Below are 22974 nucleotides of genomic sequence, written 5' to 3'. Positions count from 1 at the left end.
TTACTCATTCAGTTGAAATAATAAATCCTTTCAATTAGTTATAAAGTAATAAAAAAAACCCTCAGTATTAATTGTGCGTTGTACATGAGAATAAGTTGCAAACACAAATGAAATATAAACATCTACTATAGCCATTCCACTTTTAATATATTCTTTTTTTTTTTGCTAACGTGGTCAAAACCAGCCCTTTGTTCTACGCTTCACTTCGTGACTCTGGGCTGTTGAGAAAGGATTGCTTACTGGAGGTGTGGACTCTGTTGAAGTTTTAAATTTCACCCTATAGCTAATGTTTGGCTGTGACATTTGTATTGAGCTAGTTCGACGCTACGAGGCTTACCAGAAATGGACTTCGCTCTAAACAACCACCCCTCACGGCAAAGAGGGGTGGTTGAGCCAAACGAGGCTTCTCCATCCATCCATCCATCCATCCATCCATCCATCCATCCATCCATCCATCCATCCATCCATCCATCCATCCATCCATCCATCCATCCATCCATCCATCCATCCATCCATCCATCCATCCATCCATCCATCCATCCATCCATCCATCCATCCATCCATCCATCCATCCATCCATCCATCCATCCATCCATCCATTCATTCATTTTCTAACACCCTTGTCCCTAGTGGGGTTGGGAAGGGTGCTGGTGCCTATCTCCAGCTAACGTTCCGGGCGAGAGGCGGGGTACAACCTGGACAGGTTGCCAGTCTGTCGCACAAACGAGGCTTCTGTTAATGTGAATTTAACATTTGGAAGTGTGGTCAACTCGACTGATCGGTTTAGTTCACTTCCTCCGCCGCCATCGCTAAAACTACAGGCAGACTACGATTCTTAAACAGCGCAGAAACTCAACGTCATCGTTCACAACTTCTGTTTACTGATTTTGATGAACTTGTACCGGATGAATCCAGCTCAACAGGAGAAAGTCTGGACTGTAGGGAGATGAGAATCGAGCGGAATACCACAGGAAGGTTTACTCTTATTTTTAGCCCAATTCTGATCCCCAACAACACATTTATTATTGAAATATGTACAATAATTGTACTTTGGTTTTTGCACATCTATTTGATATCAAGCATAAACATTTTTTTTTACTTTCTATATCTGATGTTTTGAAAGAGACAAGATGACGTTTTTGAAGACAGAATCATCACAATCGCCAAATGTGATGGATGGAACAGCTTTTCTTTAGTCAGATGGCCTTGGCCTTATCAGTGACTCAGTCTGCAACTAATGCTTCTGAACAAACTGATGCTTTCAAATAATTCCAGTGTCGAAGGAAGCGGCTTTGCAGCAGCATTCATTTCTTTCCATCTTCACAAAGCTTGTGGTTCTTTACTAAATTAGTCACCACGACACTTTCCCTCGTAATGCGGTTGCTGTCATTCATGGGTCATGTAAACACTGATTGCTCTTCAGCCAAACGCCAACAAAACATGGCAACGCTACTTAGCATGTAAGGCTTGTAATGCCTTTCCAGATGCTTATTCCTCACTACCACAGCTTGGCCACAAACGTCACATTGATGGCAAAAAAATAATAATGGCTCTTCCAGTTCTTAAATGAAGGCTTTCTGCGTCTACGTTTCTTTTACACCAGTCGATGCGACTGAAACTATAACTCTGGGTGAGGCCTTACCAGCCGTGTGGTCGTATAGAAAATATACACGGCTGTCAATAATCACAGAAAAGTAACCGATTGTAATCATTTTTGACACGCTAGCTAGTGGCTAGCTAATAATTTACGCAACGGTTGCCGCCATTGGATAAATGTTTTTCACCAGATACATTATGTTCCAGTTTTCATTAATCTTTTTAGCTTTTAGTCTTAACCTCCACGAAAAAAAATCTACTACTAATTTAGGAAAGTAAATATCTGAAGAGCTTTTAAGACATTTCTATTGTTAAGGAAGAAAGTTATTAGGTTAGCTTAATTTTGGAAAAAGCATGGCTCTCCTCTCCTCCTGTTAGCCGGGTCGCGAGCGGATGTCGTGACGGCTGCAAGACAAGGCGAGGCACAATGACGTCACAGATCACGGAGTTTAATCTCATACAAAGCAATCGACAACAAAGCTGCAGAGGAACAGAGATATACATTATATCACAAAATAAGGCACACAAGGGAAGACAAACGAACACAGAGACAGACAAAGGCGCCACGTGGAGAAAAGATGAAAAAACTCTCCGACTCTCCGGTGCTGTCCTGAAATTTTAACCAAAGAGGCGTTTCCCTATTTAATATATGCAAAGAAGGCGTTCTGCTCTTCGACCAATTAGAACTCCCTCAGGCCCCCAAAGAAAGTTGTGACTTCCTGATTTATAGCAAAGGTGTCTGTTTTTTTATCTAAGCATAGGCGGACCACTTCGTGCCCATCTCCATCCGACCCGGGCCGAGAGGCGCCAAGAAGTCTCTGACCCTTTTCGGAATGCAAATTTATTGCTCTGTCTTCAGCGGGGGAGGCAAAGGGCCCTGCTTTGTCTGCTGAATTCCCAACTGCTCAACAGAAACTATTCCAAATTAAAGTGTTGGCTATACCTTTACACATGTCGTAAGATTAAGTGTATTTTAGCATTAAATAATCATTTTCCTTAGCACTATCTACCATGCTGGCAAGCAGCTAACTAATAATGTATACAACAGTTAGGAAAGAAACATTTCCTTTTCCAATGGACTTAGTGTCCAAAAGATCATTTCTTTGCGTTTAATTCTCTTTTTCTAGCCCAGTTTTGAAGCCCAATAATTCATGTACCTTTAAATATGGTTGAATTAAGACATGAAATATCTTAACATCTTATATAACATTTCTAGTTAATGTGTTAGCAGGCAGCTAGCTCCTAACCAACACAACAATCAGTTATATCACTGTAATTATGATTGAACTAATGTTGTCAACCTCAAGTTAGCTGGAATTCTCACTCTTCTTCTAAAGCAGGCTTGATCCCTAACAATCATTGTATGATTTAATTATGTTTAAAAAATAATTAAAATACCTAAACACCTCTAAAATATTTCTAGCTAAACTTTTAGCAAGCAACCAGCTTGTACGTACACGGATAAAAGTTGAATATTATTGTCATTATCATTTGAAAAGACAATAAAAAGTCGAAATATTCTCTTTAAAGGCGTACGCTTCAGTACAAATGTGCGTAAAACTTTGTCAATATTCCGCTAACATTGAAAACAACTTCTCTATTGTGGTGTTTCCGTGAAGTAAGAGATGCAATAAAAATCACAGGTGAATAAGCTTGTTCACGCCGTCGTCCTCCAACTGCTTCCTTTTGTCTTCTTCCTTGTGGCAAGTGACTTGTGTGACGCGAAAAAAAGAGTGTTTCCATTGCGGTTTTAACCAATATCAAGAAAGCCATAAAAATTCACCTGATGGATGGGTGATTGACAGCGCTAAGACCCGCCTCCTGGCTGTGATCTAGCTACCACTGGGAGAAGGAGGGGGAGCTTCATTTTTCACAGATTGTCTGTTTTATACCATACAGTCACGACTTAGTGATACTTTCAGTAAATATGTAAAAACAATTTTTTAAAAATAAAAGTTTTGCAGCTTTGACATGTAAACATACAGATGATTTGGACCTTGAACCTTTGTAACACAAAAATAACTGAATCAAATGATTGAATTTCATCCTCGGCGTTCTTTCACGCTCTCATTAATGAAGTATTGATTTGATTCAGGTGTGTTGGAACAGAGATTCTTCCAAAAGTTTCAGGACAGTTGCCCCTGACGACTGCAGCTGGAGACCGTTGGCTCTTTTTTTGTGTGTGTGTGTGTCTTTCCAACAAACTTTTGCTTCGGAGAGTATTCGCAGGAATATAATTCACAATTGTTTGTCACTGGCCTCGTAACCCTTCCCAGATTGATTGTTACCAGCAACAAATTCTTCTCTGAACTCTGTTGGTTTATTTTCTACTTAGTGTTAGTGTTATTATTCACCGAAATGCTCCAGGGCAGGAAACTGAAAAGAAAACTATTCTTTATTAGAGGTGTTCACGCTTTGTCACAACAAATTGATGTTTGATCAGCAAAGACTGGCTAGAGCTTCGCCTCATAACTCATTAGAAAGATATAGGAGAGGCCTTATTCATCTTTGTCCTAGTTTTGTCAAACAACCATGCCTATATCAAATGATTTTGCAGTTTATGGAAAGTGGCAGTTTAAGTTTGAACCTGTATGTTGTTTAGGGAACGTAATTAGGGACTATCATTAAATAAAATAGCAAAAAAGTAGCTAGGGTTGCATTTTGACAGAGTAAAAGAAGTTCCTGGCTGCTGACAGGCTTGTGTCTTGGTGACAGTTCAAGTTTTGTGTAAAGAGAACATTCGCTTGACAAATCTAAACCAAGAGCCAGAGGGACACTGGCCCCTTCTGACATCTGGACTGGTCCCCGAAGTGCTAGTGTCCAGTCACTGATCCTTGTGCTGCTGCTCTGCCCACGTCTCGTTGTCTCAAGCGTTATTCTTTCAGAACTACCAAACCAAGCGAGTTCTGGGACACACGCGACGCAATCGTTCCAGTCATTGCAGACTTTCGAAAAAGACAAGATGTTCACGCCAACAGGCTGTTTTTTTTGTTTCACGACTGAGAGACGGGGTCACACATTTCACTGACCCTGCGGAGGAATCTCAGGCCACAGGCTCACATCCAACTGGAAACACGCATCAGGGTCAAGAATGAAGATAAATGTCGACTTTGATCTAAAAATGTTATTTCCAGCTTAACCTGTAACAGTAAAATGTTTTAAGTGGATCGTGCAAATAAACGTTAAGAATATATGATGGATACATTAGATGTGGAAAATATTTCCTTCAGAAATATCAATAGGCTAAAATTAGCCCCATTACTTTCATGTTCAATATGTGAATCTTTTTTTTTTTATTTCAATATGATCCTTGATTATTTATTGTATTTTAGCCTGAAATATGAGACGTCTCCATTGACCGTATAATTGCGCAACTTGAAATTTCCAGAATAAATGTAATTATTAATGGAAACGTAGCAATTTTGGAAAAACTCTGATTTTGCTACTAGAATGAAGTGGGTTTTTTGTGTGTGTGTCTGCGTTAAAATCAGTTTATTTGGCAAAACTGCAATGGAAACATTTTTTTTGCATCACACGAGTCACATGATCAACAACCAGATGTTGCCACTGGCACAACAGAAGACGACAGGAAGTAGTTGGGAGTTTTTTAATAACGTGTTGAGTGAACAAAGTTATTCATATGTGATTGTAATCATATTTAATGGACACACCGCAATTACGAAATTGTGTTTTTTCGATATTAGTAGAATATTGACTCAGTTTTTCGCCACAGCTGGGGTTTTTTTTAGTTATTAGTTTGTACTGTGCCCCTCGTTGTTGTGCATTTATGCTCGTAATGTTGTATCGCTCACTGCCCAGCAGGACAATGATCCTGAGCAAAGCTCAAAGATAAAAAGCATAGTTGTGTATTAGACTAGCCTAGTCAAAGTTCAGACGAAGTCCTAATTCCAGGTGGTTCAACAAATAATCGTCTTAGGGGAACTGAATGGAAACACACGCCACAGTTTTCAGATATTTTCTTGGCTCTGTCACACCAAATAACACGGACGTTTGCAGCGTCAATCTGTCGAGGAAAAATTCACGAGCTTTGAGCGTTTCAACGAAAAACTGTTAAATGAAAAACCTCAGTCGGACTCTCAAATGCCTCTAATAACTCTCCTCACTCACTTCGTAAGAAGGAAGTCAATCTGCTCTTGCTCTGGCTCCCTTTCCTCCGGTCTCCTGTGGGTAACATCAGGCGCTTAAGCTGTAAAAACGCTCCACCTTCCTTCTAAGCTCCTCACTGTGGATGTTGGCTTGTTGTTGGTGTCAGACAGCCAGCGTACTGTGGACTTCGGTGGAGTTTGGAAAAGCATCGCAGTGGCTGAAAACATGTCAAAAAATTGAACCAGAAGCAAAAAAAAAAAAAGGCTGTGGGGAAACGAGTTCAGAAATGGGCTGAAAAACGTCATTTTTCACACAGCTTCTATTCATCCGTGTTCTGTGGGATTGTTTATGAGACGCTTCCTTCTCACTGAACGTTCATTCCGGTTCTTGGCGCTTTATTGCGGCTTTTGATCTTATCAGTTGCTCAGAGTTGCAGCGAAAGAGGTCACTGGATTTCTGGTACTAATTGGAAAATAGCCTCGAGGGAGCTTCTTCACGATAGAAGCTGAAAATGCAGGATGCTGCAGCCAGAACAGGATGAGGAGTCACTCTAATAAATATGTCTTTTTTTTTTCAGCTGGAAGAATGGGACTGGGATCCAGCACTGCAGGAGACTCTATTTTTTTTTTCCTTTTCTTTTTTTTGCGGGACACAAAAAAACGTCCTGACGTCGTTTACTGAAGCGGCGGATGTCGCGGTGTCACAGCCGCCGCTCACCTGAACACTTGTCAAGTAGAATACTATATGAATAGAGGCCAAAAGCCTCGGGTTTTCTAGTTGAAGGACATTAATAATAGATGTCAGAAAAGCTCTCGATATGAAATATTTCACCATCTGCATGAATAATATTCAGAAATGCAGTAAGACTAGCAAGTCAATGACGTGAGGGAACGACTTGGATCAAACTGTGGTGATTCCACTGGGTGAGCACATCTTTCTGCCACATCATCCCATACGTGTGTGTGTGTTTGTTTCTAATACCTTGTGGGGACCATTTTCCTGACATATACTACGTTGTGGGGACACACTGCTCCTTGTGGGGACCGAAGCCTGGTCCCCACAAGGGGAAACGCTGTTTTTGGGTCAGGGGTCAGATTTAGGACTAAGGTGTGAATTGAGTTTCGGTTTGGGTTAGGGCTAGGTATGTAATGGATAGGGTTAGGGTAAGGTTTAGGCTGTAGAAATGAATGGAAGTCAATGGAAAGTCCCCGCAAAGATAGCTGCTCAAACGTGTGTTTGTGTTCAGCAACATAAAGGTTCAATACATAAAAAATGAGTTTGACCGAATCTCTGTTTAGTTGAGAACAATCCAGTTCAGGTTTTTCACATCTTAGTGCAGGGGTCTCAAACTCCAGTCCTCAAGGGCCGCAGTCCTGCAGTTTTTAGATGTGCCACAGATACAAAACACTGGAATGAAATGGCTTCATTACCTCCTCCTTGTGTAGATCAGTTCTCCCAGCCTTGCTAATGACCTAATTATTCTATTCAGGTGGTGCAGCAGAGGCACATCTAAAAAGGACTGCGGCCCTCGAGGACTGGAGTTTGAGACCCCTGTCTTAGTGTTTTAGATAGTTAACCAGAGATGATGACTGTTCACTTTATTTAAAACACAATAGCTGCAATTACACTGACCATAAAATTGCAGAAAATTGGAAGTACAAAAATGTATGTATAAAATAATATAAAAGCTCTCAATATAAAATATTCACCATCTGCGTGAATGTGCAGGATTGTTGTGTGAAGGTGAGGCCCTGGAAATTTACTTTCACAAACGGAGCATTGCAGCCTTCACCGTGATGCTCCACTCTCCACTTCATTAGAAATTGCTTAGGTTTTTTTTTGGTGTTTTTTTTCCAAATGTAATAAACGCAGAGACGGAAAAGAAAGGCAGAAAGATGGGAAAAAGGTCCAGAGGGAAAGAAGAAGAAAAAGAAGCACAGAGAGAACATAAGTCAACACCCTGTTAGTCTGCCTCTAGAGCTGCAGAAAGAGAAAAAAAATGAAACAAAACTGAGAAACCTACAGAACCTATCTCTGACTACAATGTACCAAAACGCCGGAGCTTGCTGCTCCAATGAATGAACAAGCTGCCAATGTCTCCTCTGGTGTTGAGTGCTAGTGGCTGAAATATGAAGATATTCATAAAGGTGTTTAAATTCGTCGCAGCCACACTTGTTAGTGACTTGTAACATGAACAAAAGTATTCAACTGTGATTTTAATTGCATTTTGTTATTTATCGGAAACACTGCTATAGGGAGATTGTTTTTTTGTTTTTTTTTACATTAGCAGAATATCCACAACGTTTTGTGCACATCAGTAATGGAAACATAGCCAGTGACATAGCAGTTTAGCTTAGCGCTGTGTTGGGTGCTTCAAATCAGACACCAACTTCAACGCCATTTATCCAGCTGAAGTTCAAAATCAATATTTTTATCACATCTGGCGCAACACAGGAACACCCCCACTCCTAACTGAGTGGAGCAGCAAATAATAAACACAAAATAACTTTTGAGTTATGATTTAGTTTGTTTTTTTTATATGCTGCCCTCTGGTAGGACTGGGCCCTGCGTGGCACATTGTCTTGCTCATGTCAAAAAACTTCCACTGGCATCAACATATTTGCATTTCTTAATTAAGCAAAATGAACCTTGACAAGGTTTTTACCTGGTTCGACTGTAGACAAACCAGCTTCACAAGACGCCTCGGTTTTTACTAACAAGCTGTTAAATAATAATAATAAAACGTTTACATAACTGAGCAACATCTCCCAGTCTCCGTCCTTCGTTACCCAATTCGTCTCCGTCCCGTTTGATTGTGTCTTCTCTCCGTCTCGGCTCATGAAAAAACAATTGTCTCTATTATTTCCTGCCTTCCCCGTCCTCTTCCTGCTGGGAACTCGCTCTGCTGGCGCTGAAGGCTGGTGAGGGATGCGAGAGCAGAAAATTAACAAACACACCAAAGCTTGTAATTGTTAAATTGCAGCAAACAGAACCCATGTGGACTGGGCCCAAATAAACTCAGAAATCAGCTAAAGCCATACCCAGAACCCCTCCCTCCCCTACACCCTCTGGTTTATCTAAATTCCAATAGTATGCTCAGTAATGGGAAAAACACTGTAGAAATGCCATTTCAAATAGACCCCAATGTAATCCCCCACAGCCCACTGGGGTCCATTTAATCAATGCTACAGACATGAGCATGGAGGAGGAACAGTCTGCAAATGGAAGCGGAGTTCTGAGTCAGCTCACAGGAGATTAAAAAGTAGAGGTGGATGAATAATGGAAGAGGAGAATGGTGGGAAAATTGCAGAATGTGGCGAATCATCAATAACGCCTCCTGTGAATAATTCTGAAGGAAAAAAAAAAAAAAAAAGACTTCTGCTGGGGGGGGAAAAAAAGTGTCTGTGCCCGCTGAAAATGAAATTGTCTTAAGTCGTTTTTGCTGTGTATTGCCTCACTTCATGGATGAGCGCTCATTATTTCACGAGTATTTGTGCCTTCGATTGCCCGCCGTCCTGAAAGGCCCCCCCCCCCCCCCCCCCCCCCTCCCACCAGCCCCCTCCTCCCCAGCCCTCCATCCTGAGAGTCCTCCACAATAACTGACAGCTTTCCACTCATTAGCCGGGTGGAAGTCGGAGGAAGTGTGCAGGCGGCGCTCGGTGGAGCTCCGCGCCCTCACCTGGAGCTCCTCGCCGGCGCTGACAGCTTCGCGGAGTCGGTGACGCCGGGAGACAAACTCAAACCAACACCAACATCATAATCAATCGGCGGCGCTCCGAACAGCGCGGTGACAGGCGTCTGCCAGAAGCCCGGCAGTGCCTTTGCCCTCCGGCAGTATCCAACAGGCGGCTTCTTCGTCTGAGCACAATCATGTAGGATTTCCTCTGCAATCAGCGAGGACTCTTTACTTTGGCCTCGTAGCAGCAGCAAACAGGAAACCCAGAAAGATTTTGACAGTTATGTAAATATATGTAAAATCATTCGAATAAATCCCTCTTGATTATTATTATTATTTTTTTTCTCCCCTCATTATCCGTCAGTCTCACCCCGCGCAAAGTTTACTTCCTGGTGTTTGTTGGCAGATCGTTTTTCTGCTGGAGAGCCTCGCGGATAATTAGTTTAATTGGCTGCAGGTCAGTCACGTGACTCGGTTTGTTGAGAGAGCAGACCAAACAGGCGCCAGAAGCAACGATTAGTTTATGAATAACAGCCACGGCATGAGTTCGTCACAGGGTTAGGTATTGTGTCGTGCAAATGTTTTCATAGCCACGAACCTTTTTCAGTATGAATCCTGTTATAAACATAGACTTAAGTGTATTTTCTTGGGATTAGTACTATGAAGTATCTTCCACCAGTGGGAAATCGGGGAGTCAAGTATCATAAACACATGGAGGAAAATGTTCTGGTCGGACATCAGTATGTTTCCATCCAATTGTCAGCGAATTTTTTTGGGGAAAAAAGAAAATGCAAATTAGGTGTTTCTATCTACTGGTTTGGAGCGAATCCCCCAGGTTACTCAAGGTCATTTTATCAGGTGTTGGCTGTAAACATGATGTAGAGGTTGTAATCTAGCATGAACTTTGCCTGGGAGTTGCAATTTTGCACGATTCTCATCTCCTTTTAGGGACCCGTCTGGATTTTCTCCCATTGAAATTAATTTCTCTGGTAGAATTTCAACCAGGATAAAAAGGCGAGTAGAAGGAGAAGTTTTGAACAATGTCATTGATTTTTTTGTGTGCTGTTTTAGAATTGTAGTCTTTCTGTAGTTTTAGCAATGGCAGTGGAGGAAGTGAACGAATCTGTTCAGTGTTGGCCACACTTCCAAATATTAACTAACATTAACAGCCATCTTGATCGGCTCGCCACTTCCCTCTTCGCAGTGGAAGGTGCTTGTTTACAGCTCAGGCAATTTCGGGTAAGTTTCATAGCATCGAACTGTCACATTACAAACGTCACAGCTACACTTTAGCTGTAGGGTAAAATTGAAAACTTAAGCAGAGTCCACACCTCCAGGAAGCAACTGTTTCTCAAGAGTCAAGGGTCCAGACCTTTTGTACGAAGTTAAACGTAGAACCAGGGGGTGGTTTTGACCAGACTATCTTGGACCTCACATCTCAGAAAAAAGGGGGAGAGGCTTTTAATAATGTGTTGCTGTCTGCCAAGTTGTAATTATTTCGTCACATCAACTGGCACTGACAATGTTTTTTTATGAAAAAGCTAGTCAGTCATGCAAAGCAGATGTTCACCACACCGTAACTTGTTCAGCAAGTTTGTTTCCATCTCCCCTTTAACGAGTAAAAAAACACTAAAAGCTAGCATGAATTTTTAAATTTCAAAATCAAGTTAGTTATTTTGAATGTCATCAACCTTTTCTCATGCGACACTTCAAAGTGCGCCTTAAAACCATTGATGGAAACACGGTTAGTAATATAACTTTATGGGCTGCATGCAAAATCATATATGTGGGTGGAAAGCTAACAGATCACCCTGAACACAACACGCCAGTATGAAATCTGAAGTTGGAACCGTTATGCTGTGGGAATCCTGTTCGTCAGACATTGTGGTGGCGGTTCATCTTCCAGCAGGTAAACGACGCAAACCAGACAAACAGCGGGACGGTTTAGTTCAAGTCTTGGATTGGCTTGGTCAAAGTCCAGACCTAGATGCAAATGAAAATCTGTGTCAACCTCACATGAAATCCAATCCAAAATACATTAAAGTTTGTGGTTGAATTAAAAGTTTGGACTTAAAGCACAGGAGGCGTAATAAAGACGGAACTGGATGGTGTGAAATTCTTGAATGAGATTTACAATCCTTCTGAAATGCATGTTGACATCTACAAGTGCAGATTAAATGTTTCCAAAGCTTTTCGTGGAACCAAGCCCATTTTGGTTTAAATTGGAAACTTTACGTACCAGATCCTCCAGGCTAAAGAGGATGCAAGATGGATTTTACTGTTGAACATAGATTATATTTCAGAGCTGCATTTGATCCATTTGTAATCCTCTTTTTAAAGGTTATTTTTTAAAGACATCATGAAGCAACGAGAACAAAACCCAACTTATGTTGATGATATAAGAAATTATTTTATTTAGCAGAGAAACATTTTACTTTAAAAATATCAGTAGTACCAACGGTCACCTGTCTCTGTCTGTCACATCAACCCTCACCACATTCCGCTTCACCGCCGAACCCAACGAGCTTCAGTTCTGTTCATAGCGTTTCATATTCATCTCCTCCTCCCGGTTATCCAACTCCACCATCAGTCCCTGCTGAAAAAGAATAAAGATATGTTTTTCATTTGACTTGTTTTTATATATCCAAACTGTTTTAGTTGTGTTTGTGGATGTATCTGAACCAAAGTTCTGAAAAGAAACAACATCACACCTGTCACACCTGCGAAGCGTATAGTTTCTTGAACTGTTTTGTGCAGTGCCAGTGTACTGGGAGGAAGGTGTGGCCTTCGTAACGAAGGCTCTGACATATATCATCTGTTGTGTTAATGATGAAAGTTCAATCAAAATGAATCAGAAAATTGCCCTGCAGTTGAATTTTTGTCAGCGTAGCAAAGCGTCTGCGTGGCGTACCATGACATAACGTAATGTGGAGATTTGAATCCTTGCACGAACACGCACAATTTCTGTTTTGTAACGTAGAAAAACGAAATAATACTTCGTTTGCCCTACTTTCGTCATTCTGGATATGTAGTGGTGCGGTCGATGTATCAGCAGGACAGTACCAATACACTTTTGAAGATTTACTCACCTTAGTAAGTATTAAGGAAGAATAATATAACTTTAACTTTGGACAAAAAGTTTGGCCTCTCCTTCCTTAGAGTCCCGGAATCTCTGGCAGACGGACTGCGGCTGGAGGAAGTGAAACCACGACACTGCGCGTTGACGTCACAGATCACGGAGTTTAATTCATAACAAAGCAATCAATAACAAAGCTGCAGAGATACAGAGATATATTCATTACCTGTAACAGGAGAAATAGAAAATGAAACACAAAGAAACAAAAGGGGCAGAGACGCGTCTCTGGAGAAAGCTTATTATGCCAAAAAGCAAAACAGTGGTAGCATTCTGAATTTTTAACGTTTTACATGAAGTTTTATACTGAGTGGGCGTTTCTTCAATTTAATATATTCTACTAAGGCGTTCCACTCTTTAACCAATTATAACCTCCCGTATGGACTACAGGAAACTTGAGAAGTCTCCCAATTTACAACGAAGTTCCAAAGGCGTCTGGTTTCTATCGAGAGACAAAGGCGGACCAGTTAATCTTGGACGATACCAGGTACGAATGTCCCCGGCGCCGAGAGTCTTAAGATAAGATTTCGCAGACACCCATAAATCTGACGTCTCTTCCATTATCTCTCCTAACGTTCTCGAAGAGACTTGCATCTTGTAATTTTCAAAAAATGTTATCTTTGTAAACCCCAGTTTTGCTTTTGCACACTCAGCCCCCCAAAAGATTAAGTTCTGCCAAAATAATACATAAAATATACAGGACAAAATAGAGTATAATTCCTGAGCCATTTTCTAATAGTAAAGAAAACATTTTCATACAAACAATTTCCATTTGGTTCTAATATCGTCACAGATAATACAGTTTTTCAAATACATTCATCCTTTAATAGTTTTTAATATGAGATAATACAATCTTCAGTGAACATGGTATTAATACTTAGAAGTTAAATGTTACGGGGTTTCAATCTTCTATTTTGCATTAGTTTTACACCATCGCAGATGCTGGCCTCCAGCAGTTCTCCCCAACTGCCTGCAAGAATGTTAATTTATGTTTCTGTGATCTGGCCGGGCTGCAAGCGGCCCCATTTAATGATCTGCATTCTAACCCCTGTGTGTCCGGTTCAAAACAAGAGTATCAAACCTACCCTTTTACACATGCATAAAATTAACTGCATTAAGCACCAAAATCAATAATTTTCCTCGACATAAGCCAAATCCTGTAGGAGTGACTCCAACTAACAGCAGCCTGACCTATTTTCTGATTGGTTCTTGACCACTTGTGGAACTCAGAGCATGAACCCACATAACACGTGTTTTTAGAGTCTCGTCTCGCAACATTGTTTGTAAAAAATTGTCAAAGTATTATCATCTGATGAGGCGCACGAAGAAGTGCTTTTCAGGTTTTTTCAGTTTGACCCTTTCCACAAACTTAACAGGCTTTTCTAATTTTAACTGACTTAACGTTTGTAGGCCTATCCAATGGGCAAATGAAATACAGCAAAAAACTAAACTGAAGTTTCAGCATAACACAAGACGAGAGGCATTGAGTTGAATCTGATTCTCGACAATGATGCGAGCAGCTCCACAAAAAAGACCCCTGCCGACTTCCCAGGGCCGATTTAAAACATGACAGATTGTCTTTTTATGACAGCTTGACGAAATGGTGGGAGACTTTATTCTCGGCGCAACATGATATGAACTTTACCATCGGTTTCCATCAAGCGGAGGATAAAAAAAAAGAAAAGGTCCTCAAAGCTCTGAAGGAAAATGAAATTGTGACTGCAAACTAAGTTTTACATGAGAGGAGATCAAAGGATGCCTGACAGCTTGTACACGACGGTATATTATCGTTCTGTGCTCGAGTTTAGCTTCGGTATTTCTCTGGATTTAAAGAGGAATGGACTCATTTTAAACATGCATTCAGGGCATATTCTGTTAAGCCTGTGGCCTGAAAGAGAATCTTATAAAAAAAGATTCCTTTGATTAACTTACAGAAACCCCGACCCCCAACTGTGTTCTTCCCCAGCCATGGCCTTTCAGTTTGTAATTATACTAAATTATGAATCTGTAGAATGAATATGGATTTTGCCCTTTAAAAAAAAAATAAAATCAATCATTTTATATATGTATATATATTTAGGTGCTGCATGGGAGAAACATATAACATGCAAAGAACTTAAGCTCCGAGGATTAGGAGCTTGCTGAATTCATGTAATATTGATTTTTTTTTTTTTTTAAATGAAAAAAGAAACAGCGGCACGTGTGTAAGATAAATCCGCGAGCGCCGCATGCGCACGAAGCTGCACGCGCACGAGTCGAACCGGTCACACTTCAAAATACACACGCAGCTTTGTGGAGATGTTCTGTTGTCCCTTTCTTGTCAACTTAACATTCCGGTCTCTCTCAGCTAGTTCTCATTCCCTCCACCCGGCTCCTCGGGACTTTGCTCCACGCTCTGTGAAATATGTATCCACCCCCAGCTCCCCCTCCCTCTCCTACCTCCTCTCGCCCCCTGCTGGAGCTTAGGAACTGGTTTCTCATCTGCTGCTGGATGGGAAGAGTCTCTGGATCGGCACTTCTTTATTCCACCTGTCAGAGCGGCTACAGAGGCGCGCGCCAGCCGGCCCGCTGGTGACGTCAGTGTAGCTTTGGGGTGTAGCTTGCCTGTTGATCCTGTCTGAGCTGGGGAACTTTGTTTTCTTCTGCTGAGGTAACACCTGAACACAGAGCATGGATGAACTCCGGAATATTTCATAAGCCCTTTTCCCCCTTTTGCTGTCTAGACACATTCATGTGTCTTTGCATGAGTTTCATGCATGAGTTTGGCATACAGACCAACGCTATTACAGCTAGCCAAAACTAGCGAAATAGCAAAACCTTAAATTTCGTCAACTCAAATAAATAAAAATGGCAATTAATGGGGAAAAACAATAAGTAACTGGAACTATATGCGGTTAAAAAACTAAACTATATTAAAACTATGTGGTTTTAATATGTGTTCTGTGTTTATGAATCTGTTTATTGGCTTTTTGAACTGATGTGAAATTGATTTTTGTTTCCCTACACTAGCAAATTAAGGCACTCCATAATCCCCCTTACTCTAGTCCACAAAATGGCGACAGAAAAATTTGCGAGAAAACGACATCTTCTGCTGAGTGTTCAATATCCAATCAATGTATACATAATCACAATACAATACTTGACCTTTTTGAATTCTGTTGTTACTACTATATACTAGTAGCAACAACTAGCATACAGTAGTAGTTACTAGTTACCGAATAACTAGTAACTACTACTAGTTATAACATAACTAGTGACTATGTGAGTTTTATGTTATTGTGACTTTGTGTTTGTCTAATTCAGTTAGTTTTAATAATTTTAGAGTGTGTTTGCTAGTTTTTAAAATATGAATTACATGCAAATGTTTGGTTTTCATTAGTTATGGTAAGTAGCACTAGTTACTATAGTACTGGTAACTACTACTAGTAGTATACTATAACTGAAAACTAAACTAAACAATATTTAATTAATAACCTTTTAAAAACAAGCAAACACACTAAAATGATTCAAACTGAGTTAGACAAAGTCACAACAAAATAAAACGAAATTATAATGAAAGACCCAGAATTTTTATAACCCTGGTGCAGACGGCAAGAAATTTATTGACACCCCTGGTGACAAAACAAACAAACAAAAAAAGCATAACTGAGCTGAAGAGGAGAGAGCAGAAGAGATGAATGATGATTATGAATTCTCATTCTGTAGAGGAGGAGTTTTACAAAGTACTGACAGCAGAGGTCAGGGTTGCATTTAAAAGCCTGAGCGCCCCTGGATCAGAGACAGTTTTGGTTACCCCACTCCCACAAATTCCTTTATGCATGCCAATTACAATAGTGGTAGTTGTGTACACATAAATGTTAACGCTCTCTAGTCCTTGGCCACATAAGGACACATTTTTTCCCTTCCTCCCATTAACACTGGATCACTTTGAGACAAGAAATCTTTCATCCACACGACGACAATAACCCAAAATGTACCTGGTCTGCACTTGGTGATGGGATGAAATCACTGGAGCACAACAAAAACAAAGGGGGTAGCATGAAGCACACACTGTGGGTGTTGCTGTTACATCTGACGTGTGAGGGATAAGTAGAAAATTCAGGGGAAATTACCAGCAATTAATTTAAATATGTAACATTACATGGGAAGAGCATAGTCTGTCTAGCCTATACGTTTCACTACAGGCCCAGAGATAAACTGTTTAGTTGTGTTTCTCTACTTAATGAAGCCAATGAAGAAGCTTCTACCCTCATTAATGATACACTTTTTCTTAAGCACTAGCTGTTTCCATTACAAATCTTTGTCTATATTCTGCTATTGTCGGGAAAACACAATTTCTCACAGTTGCTGTTTTTCCCATGATAAGTAATGGCTGTAAACAGCTACATGACATATATTCTTCATTCATCCATGACGCTAGGTTCATCAACCATCACAGGAGACATCAGCGTCTGATTTAGTGACAGGCCCCGCCTACGTGGGAGAGGCTACGTATGCGGCACTTTAGGGAAATTGTAGTCGTCTATTTTAAAGAAGAGCTATAAATTCAACGCGTTCAAATGACACACAACCTTTCGTGAACTGTGTGATGTTTGTGAGCCAGAAAAACAAAAACAAACCGTCACCCTCTTAACACTTCCTGTCGTCTTCTTCAGCATCTTCGCCTGCAGCAGGATCCGGCTGCTGATCACGTGACGACCCGTGTGATGCGGGGTGGGGGTGGGGGCTGGGGGGGGGGGTGGGGGGGGTGGATCCAATATGGCTGAAAAACCACCTCATCCTCCTGAAAAAAGCTTTTTAATCAAAATTTTTTATTTATTTATTTATTTTTCAAAATTTGCAGTGTTCTGATGAGCAAATGTATTTTCATCATTTCAATTTGCATAATGCTCAATGGAAATGCAGCTACAGAAAATACTCCTGTGCTATGGTCTTTAGTTTGTGTGTGTGTGTGTGTGTGTGTGTCTGCACAGTCATCTCAAACCCCCAGCAGATTGGTTAATAACAGACAGATGGATGTTTGAAAGCCTTTATTCCTGTAATCTATGAGGATTTTCCACTTATAGGTAGTGAAAACATGATCTTCTGAGTTAGAATATAACAGACCAATAAAAAACACTATTTTTCAAAACGGAAGAAGAAAAGAGTATGTTTAATAGCTGCTAAAAAGGTTATTTTCAAAACAAACCTTTCACTGTCATCCCACTGTTGCTAACTTAGTGACTTTGTCGCTATATTTATAAGTAAGCTCCCCCTGGCCAGGGTCCCAAAGCTGTGGGATACTGGACAAAACAATAATTTTTTTTCTTAAAATGGTATTGTTCCCCACTAGGCAAAGGTTCTAAAGTTAAAAGTTTGATCCTTTTCTGAATTTCTCCATTTGCGATTGTGCTCCTGCAATTCTCCATATCTCTACCACTCCTGCAAATACAACCCCCCCCCCCTCGTCTTTATTCAGCAATAAATCAAATGGAAGTTTATTAAGAGTGAGAAACACACGCAACGAAAGGGGTTGAGATTTATATTGGCTTTTTGAGCCATTAATTAGAAACATTCCACACGCTGTGTTTTTTTCCGAGATACCAGGGGGATTGAAAGATGAATTCAAAAGTAGATTTGTAAAAAAAAAAAAAATGTCCGATTCGCCGTGGGTCTCCGAGGAGCTTCTTAGAAAACACACACAAACAAGCAATCAGCCGTCAGTGGGGGATATTAAAAAAGACTAATTAGAAAGAACTGTGCAGCAGCAGACAGCGTTTAATATCACCTGGTCATGATGACTGTACTGATGACAGCTGTTTTCTTCTTCTTCTTCTCCTCCTCCTCTTTTTTCCCCCTCTTTTCTGCTGGTTAAAAAGAGCTGTCCGTCAGTGGTTTCAGTGGCGCGGGCTGACCCCGTCCTGCTGGGAGCTGAACTGCAGTTAATTAGAACACAAAGCCTGAGAGACAAAGGAAGTTAGGGAGGTGAGGACGGCGGGGTGGGGAGGGGGAGACTGTTTGGAAGTGTGTGTCTGAAGCTTGGGGACAGGGGAGGGGGAACATCACAAGCTGTTTTTTTTTTCCTTTTGGGAAGAGGTTGGACTCTGCGTGTGTGTGTGTGTTCCTGTGTGGAGACTCAGTGGGAACAGAGGCTCACAGACAGATGAATTGGAAGTGTGAAGGGGAGCCCTGTCCCTGAGCTGAGAGCTATACTACCAGCTCACACACACACACACACCCACGCACACACACACACACACATGCTCCTCTGGAGCCCAACAAGGGACAAAAGATCAGGGTTTGGGATCTGGTGGAAAAGGGAGCCAAAAGGGAGAGAATGTGAGACGGAGACTGCGAAAGGTCAAAGTATGACAAGAACTAATGAGGGAAGTGTCTGTCAGGGCTGAGAGGGTACCACCACTGGTAGACTGGTAAACTGGATCCTGTTTCATAAACTGCTCAAAGACAAATATGATCCTCTCCAGGAAAGTGTGTCTGTTGGCACAGAGCTGTAGGCAGGGGCTGGTATGAGTCTCAACTGAATGATAAGTCAGAGTTAAAATACCAGAGTGTCACTGTGACACAGTTCTAAATACAATGTCCTCCTGCTCTTAAAATAAAATCATAAAATCACATTGCAATATCTCAATAACAATAGCTCAACAGCATATAAGTATGACATTTATTTATTTTTCAATAAAAACATACTAAAAAATTAGTTTGAAATAAACATGGTTAATGTGTCGAATAGCATACTACGACTCTATGTAGGGAAAAACAATCCATTTGATCAAGTAACTGTGACCTTCAGTTATAAAAAAATTGCTATAAATAAAATACAACTTAAAAGAAATTTGACTTCATAATTTAACGCCTTAAAATTGGGCCTCGGTTTCTTTAAGAAACTCTGTCTCTGAAACTCCACCTTCAGGAAATCATCACAACATGGTTCCTCTGTTAACCCTTTAACGTTTTTACCAGCGTTGCACTGAGAAGTAGCTCCTATATTGAGCTCAGCAGGGAGTCTCAGGAAAGGGTTGCTCTGTAAAGTCGCAGCTCGGAAGCTTGGAAACAGCAGCTCTGAGGAGGAGCTAAGTCCTCGAAGGCACGCTAGGTCCACCCAGGAGTTTTTGCACAGCTGAATGGTTGCCACTAGAAACTCAAGGATTTCTCAAACATGCATGAAAACAATCAAGGCAACGCTCCAGGTATGTTTCTGATGAGGGAATAACATCATAACATGACGTAAAGCTAAAGAAAGTTGAATTTACATAATACTGCCCCTTTAAGAAACTGATATAGGGTGGTTATTTTTATCAGCTAGCTCTGGTAGCTTTCCTAATACCACATTACATGACTAATGGTCCTTTTTCGCTGAGCTCTACTCAGTTATAAGGGCTTCTCCCTGATAATGGTAATGTGGTACCAGACCATTTTTCAGAACCTAAAATGCTGGGGTACTGACTGTGGAAACCCAGGTTGAACACGTGACCTTAGGAAACCATGGGTCACTGATTAGGTAGAAGATGGAGTCACTGGTTGCATGACAACAGTGACTCAACAAACTTTGTAAAAACAATTGGCATCTGGGTTAGCCACAGACTAAGCAGAACACTCAACATAAGGCTCCCATGTACTCGGGCGTACTGTGTGTGTTCTGTGAGCAGTGCAGACTCCGTGAACACTGTCCGTGGACAGCTGAGATTTTATAGTCAAGTGTACCGATTGCCTACATTTCCCGTGACAAAATGCCTTCATTTTCCACACTCTGAATGGATTCCAGCAAGCTTGGTGAGCGAGGTGGAGGCCTTGCCCCACTTCTTCTCCATCGGCAGCCACCGCACACCTGTTAGCATTGTACAGAGGGACAGTGTAGCCGCTGTACCTCCTTGGGGCTTTTTGCACTGACTCTCAACCTTTTGTCAATCTTTATCTGCTTGGTGTCACATGCAAAACAGTTTGATGGGAACACTGTTTGCCACCGAGGAGTTTACTGTGCGACACTGAGTACTTGTATGCCATCATAAAAATGTACCTTTCCGCGACATGTCTGGCAGACGTCCCTTTGAGTATGCGCTGACCTCCATGGAGAAACGTACATCTGAGGGTGTTGGGGGGGCCTTTAGCTTCTATGTCATCAGTTGAGACAAAAACGGAGTGGCGTCAGATTTTAGCTGTTGAAGGATTTCTCTTTTGTCTTTGGCAAAAAACTATGAGCCATTTCTCCCATTAATGGAGAACTCATGCATGTGTTTTAGTTGTATTTACCCACAATGCCCTGCGTTGCAGTGCGCTTCTTGCTTTTGGAGCGGTCTCCAGTCTCCTCGTGTGCTTAGCATTCACACATGCATTGGAACCTCACCAAGAGTTCACTTCCACCAAACAAAGACGTAGGTTTTTAGGACCAGAGTTCACTTTTTTGGATGGCATCAAAGTTCAATTGCACATCGACACCAAACACACTGGACTTTCTAGACAAATGAAATAGTTTGGATAAAGTGGGCTAGAGGTGGCATGAATGCACCTGAAGTGTCATCCTAACAGCCAGCTGACCAGCTGGCTGCAGCCTTACCAGCAGTGCACAGGTAAGGACAACTTAAAACAGCACTATCTGAGATAAACTGTTGGGTGAGGTTAGGTAGCCTTCTTTCAGCCAGTTGACCAGCAGTGTGCAGCAACAGGTAATAAAGGGTCATCACTGATCCACTTCACGCTTCAGCAATGGAGAAAACTCCAGTCACTTTCTCTGGAATCACTTTTAAATGATTTTAATCTTATAAACAGTATCATATAATTTGCAGTTTAAAACTCAAATCTTGACATGGCTACCAGAAGCCCTGCTAAAAGTTTACTGACTGCTGTAAAACGATTCAACCCATTCCTTCTTTTTGTTATCCCTCCTAATATCCAATTACGTCCATAGCGGCGGTTCATGCTGAGACTAAGTGAAATCTGCGGGTTTTGCTTCTGTTAAATCCAGTGTGGCTGAGCTCCAATCAGATGGTTATTATGGAGTATCAGCCACCCGGGCCACTCAATAACCCGCGGGACGCGCTGTCTGTTCACGGCTCTCGCTGACATTCTCCGCCGGTATGACCGCAGTCCATTTAATGCCACCATCGATCGGCGCTGCAGCGGCGCTGCGCGCAACCTTCAGGCCGGTGTTAAGCGCAGCGGCGGCCGCCTGGCAGGTACGAGTCTGCGGGCACGCTAACAAGTCTCCTTCGCCGCCACCTCCTCTTCCTCCCACCTTAACACTCTTTTGTCCTGCACCCACTTTCCACGCGCGCACACGGCTGCGTCGAGCTCGGTTTAAAGAGCTTGGACACGAACGGAAGTTCGGGGGGTTTTCACTACAAAGTAAAAGCCTTATTTTCCAATCAGTGACGTCAGACTTTGTTAAGCTACGGCATCTTTGGTTATGATGAAGTAGCTTATATCTGATCCTGGGTGGGGGAGTTTGTTTCTTTTTCTTTTGCCGCAAAACTAGAGTTTCACAGTAAAAAAAAAAAAGACAAACTTTGAAACCATTTTTCCCCCATATGACGTGCTAAGTAAACCAAAAATGTCATATTTTCACCATGTCATTAATACATTTAGAAATGTCACATCTCTAAATATTTAACTCACAACCTAAATATTTAGCTTGCAATCTAGCAAGCTAACCTAGCTAGGCAACTAATCTAAATATTTAGTTAGGTTAGCTTGCTAGCTAAATATTTAGGTCAGCGCTAAATACTTAGTTTGGAAAATAAATATTTACTTAGGAAATTAAACATTTAGCTTAGACCTAAACCTTTAGCTTGGTATCTAAATACTGAATTTGCAAGTTAAATATTTAGATTGTAAACAAAATAATGAGTGTTAAATATTTAGCTTGGAATTGTAACATTTAGAAAAATGAAAAACATACTGACAGTATAGCACCACAGGCTAAATAAGTCAAAACATTTGCTGTTATTTTTTTAAAACCTTTACAAACTGCACCTCGCTGTAAAATAGGCAGTCATACGCATTATTAGAGAAAGTCCAAAGTATTTGAGGATTTTAGTTGCTTTCTGATAGTTGTGGTCTTTATAACCCCATCAGGGGTGCACTGGGAGTTTGATGCCCAATTACAAATAAACACCAGCTACATCCATCATTTGACGTTTGTGCGTACAGCAAAGCAGGGTTTTTTTTTAAAAAGTGATATATAAATAAAATATCGTTGTAGGGAAGTTTTCACACAATTTTACCTTTCCAACTGGGAAGAAAATGTTTCTAAACAGCAGTTTACATTCTTTCTTTCAGCCAGCTGGCCAGCAGCATGCAGCAAAAAGTTTTGGAAGGGGAACGTGCACAGTAAGTTTGTTTCAGATAATGCATTAATTATTATTCATATTTTTGTTATTTGTGTGCTCTTACTTTGAAAGTCTTGAAAGGAAGCATGGGACTAATTATGTCTGCCTTGCTGCTGCTGAGCCCCCCCTCCCTCCCACCT

General features: G+C 41.2%; 1 long non-coding RNA gene across 1 annotated transcript; it reads right to left on the bottom strand.

Annotated features, from left to right (window-relative positions):
• Positions 1-7917: 7917 nt before the first annotated feature.
• On the bottom strand, positions 7918-9759 carry LOC116721656 (uncharacterized). Its single transcript, XR_004339651.1, has 2 exons — positions 9383-9759; positions 7918-8621 (listed from the first exon to the last, which is right to left on the bottom strand). It is a non-coding gene; the product is annotated as an uncharacterized LOC116721656 (long non-coding RNA).
• Positions 9760-22974: the final 13215 nt, after the last annotated feature.

The sequence above is a fragment of the Xiphophorus hellerii genome, chromosome 6 (assembly GCF_003331165.1).
Source record: "Xiphophorus hellerii strain 12219 chromosome 6, Xiphophorus_hellerii-4.1, whole genome shotgun sequence".
NCBI lineage: Eukaryota > Metazoa > Chordata > Actinopteri > Cyprinodontiformes > Poeciliidae > Xiphophorus > Xiphophorus hellerii.
This window is presented reverse-complemented; position numbering and strand designations above follow the sequence as displayed.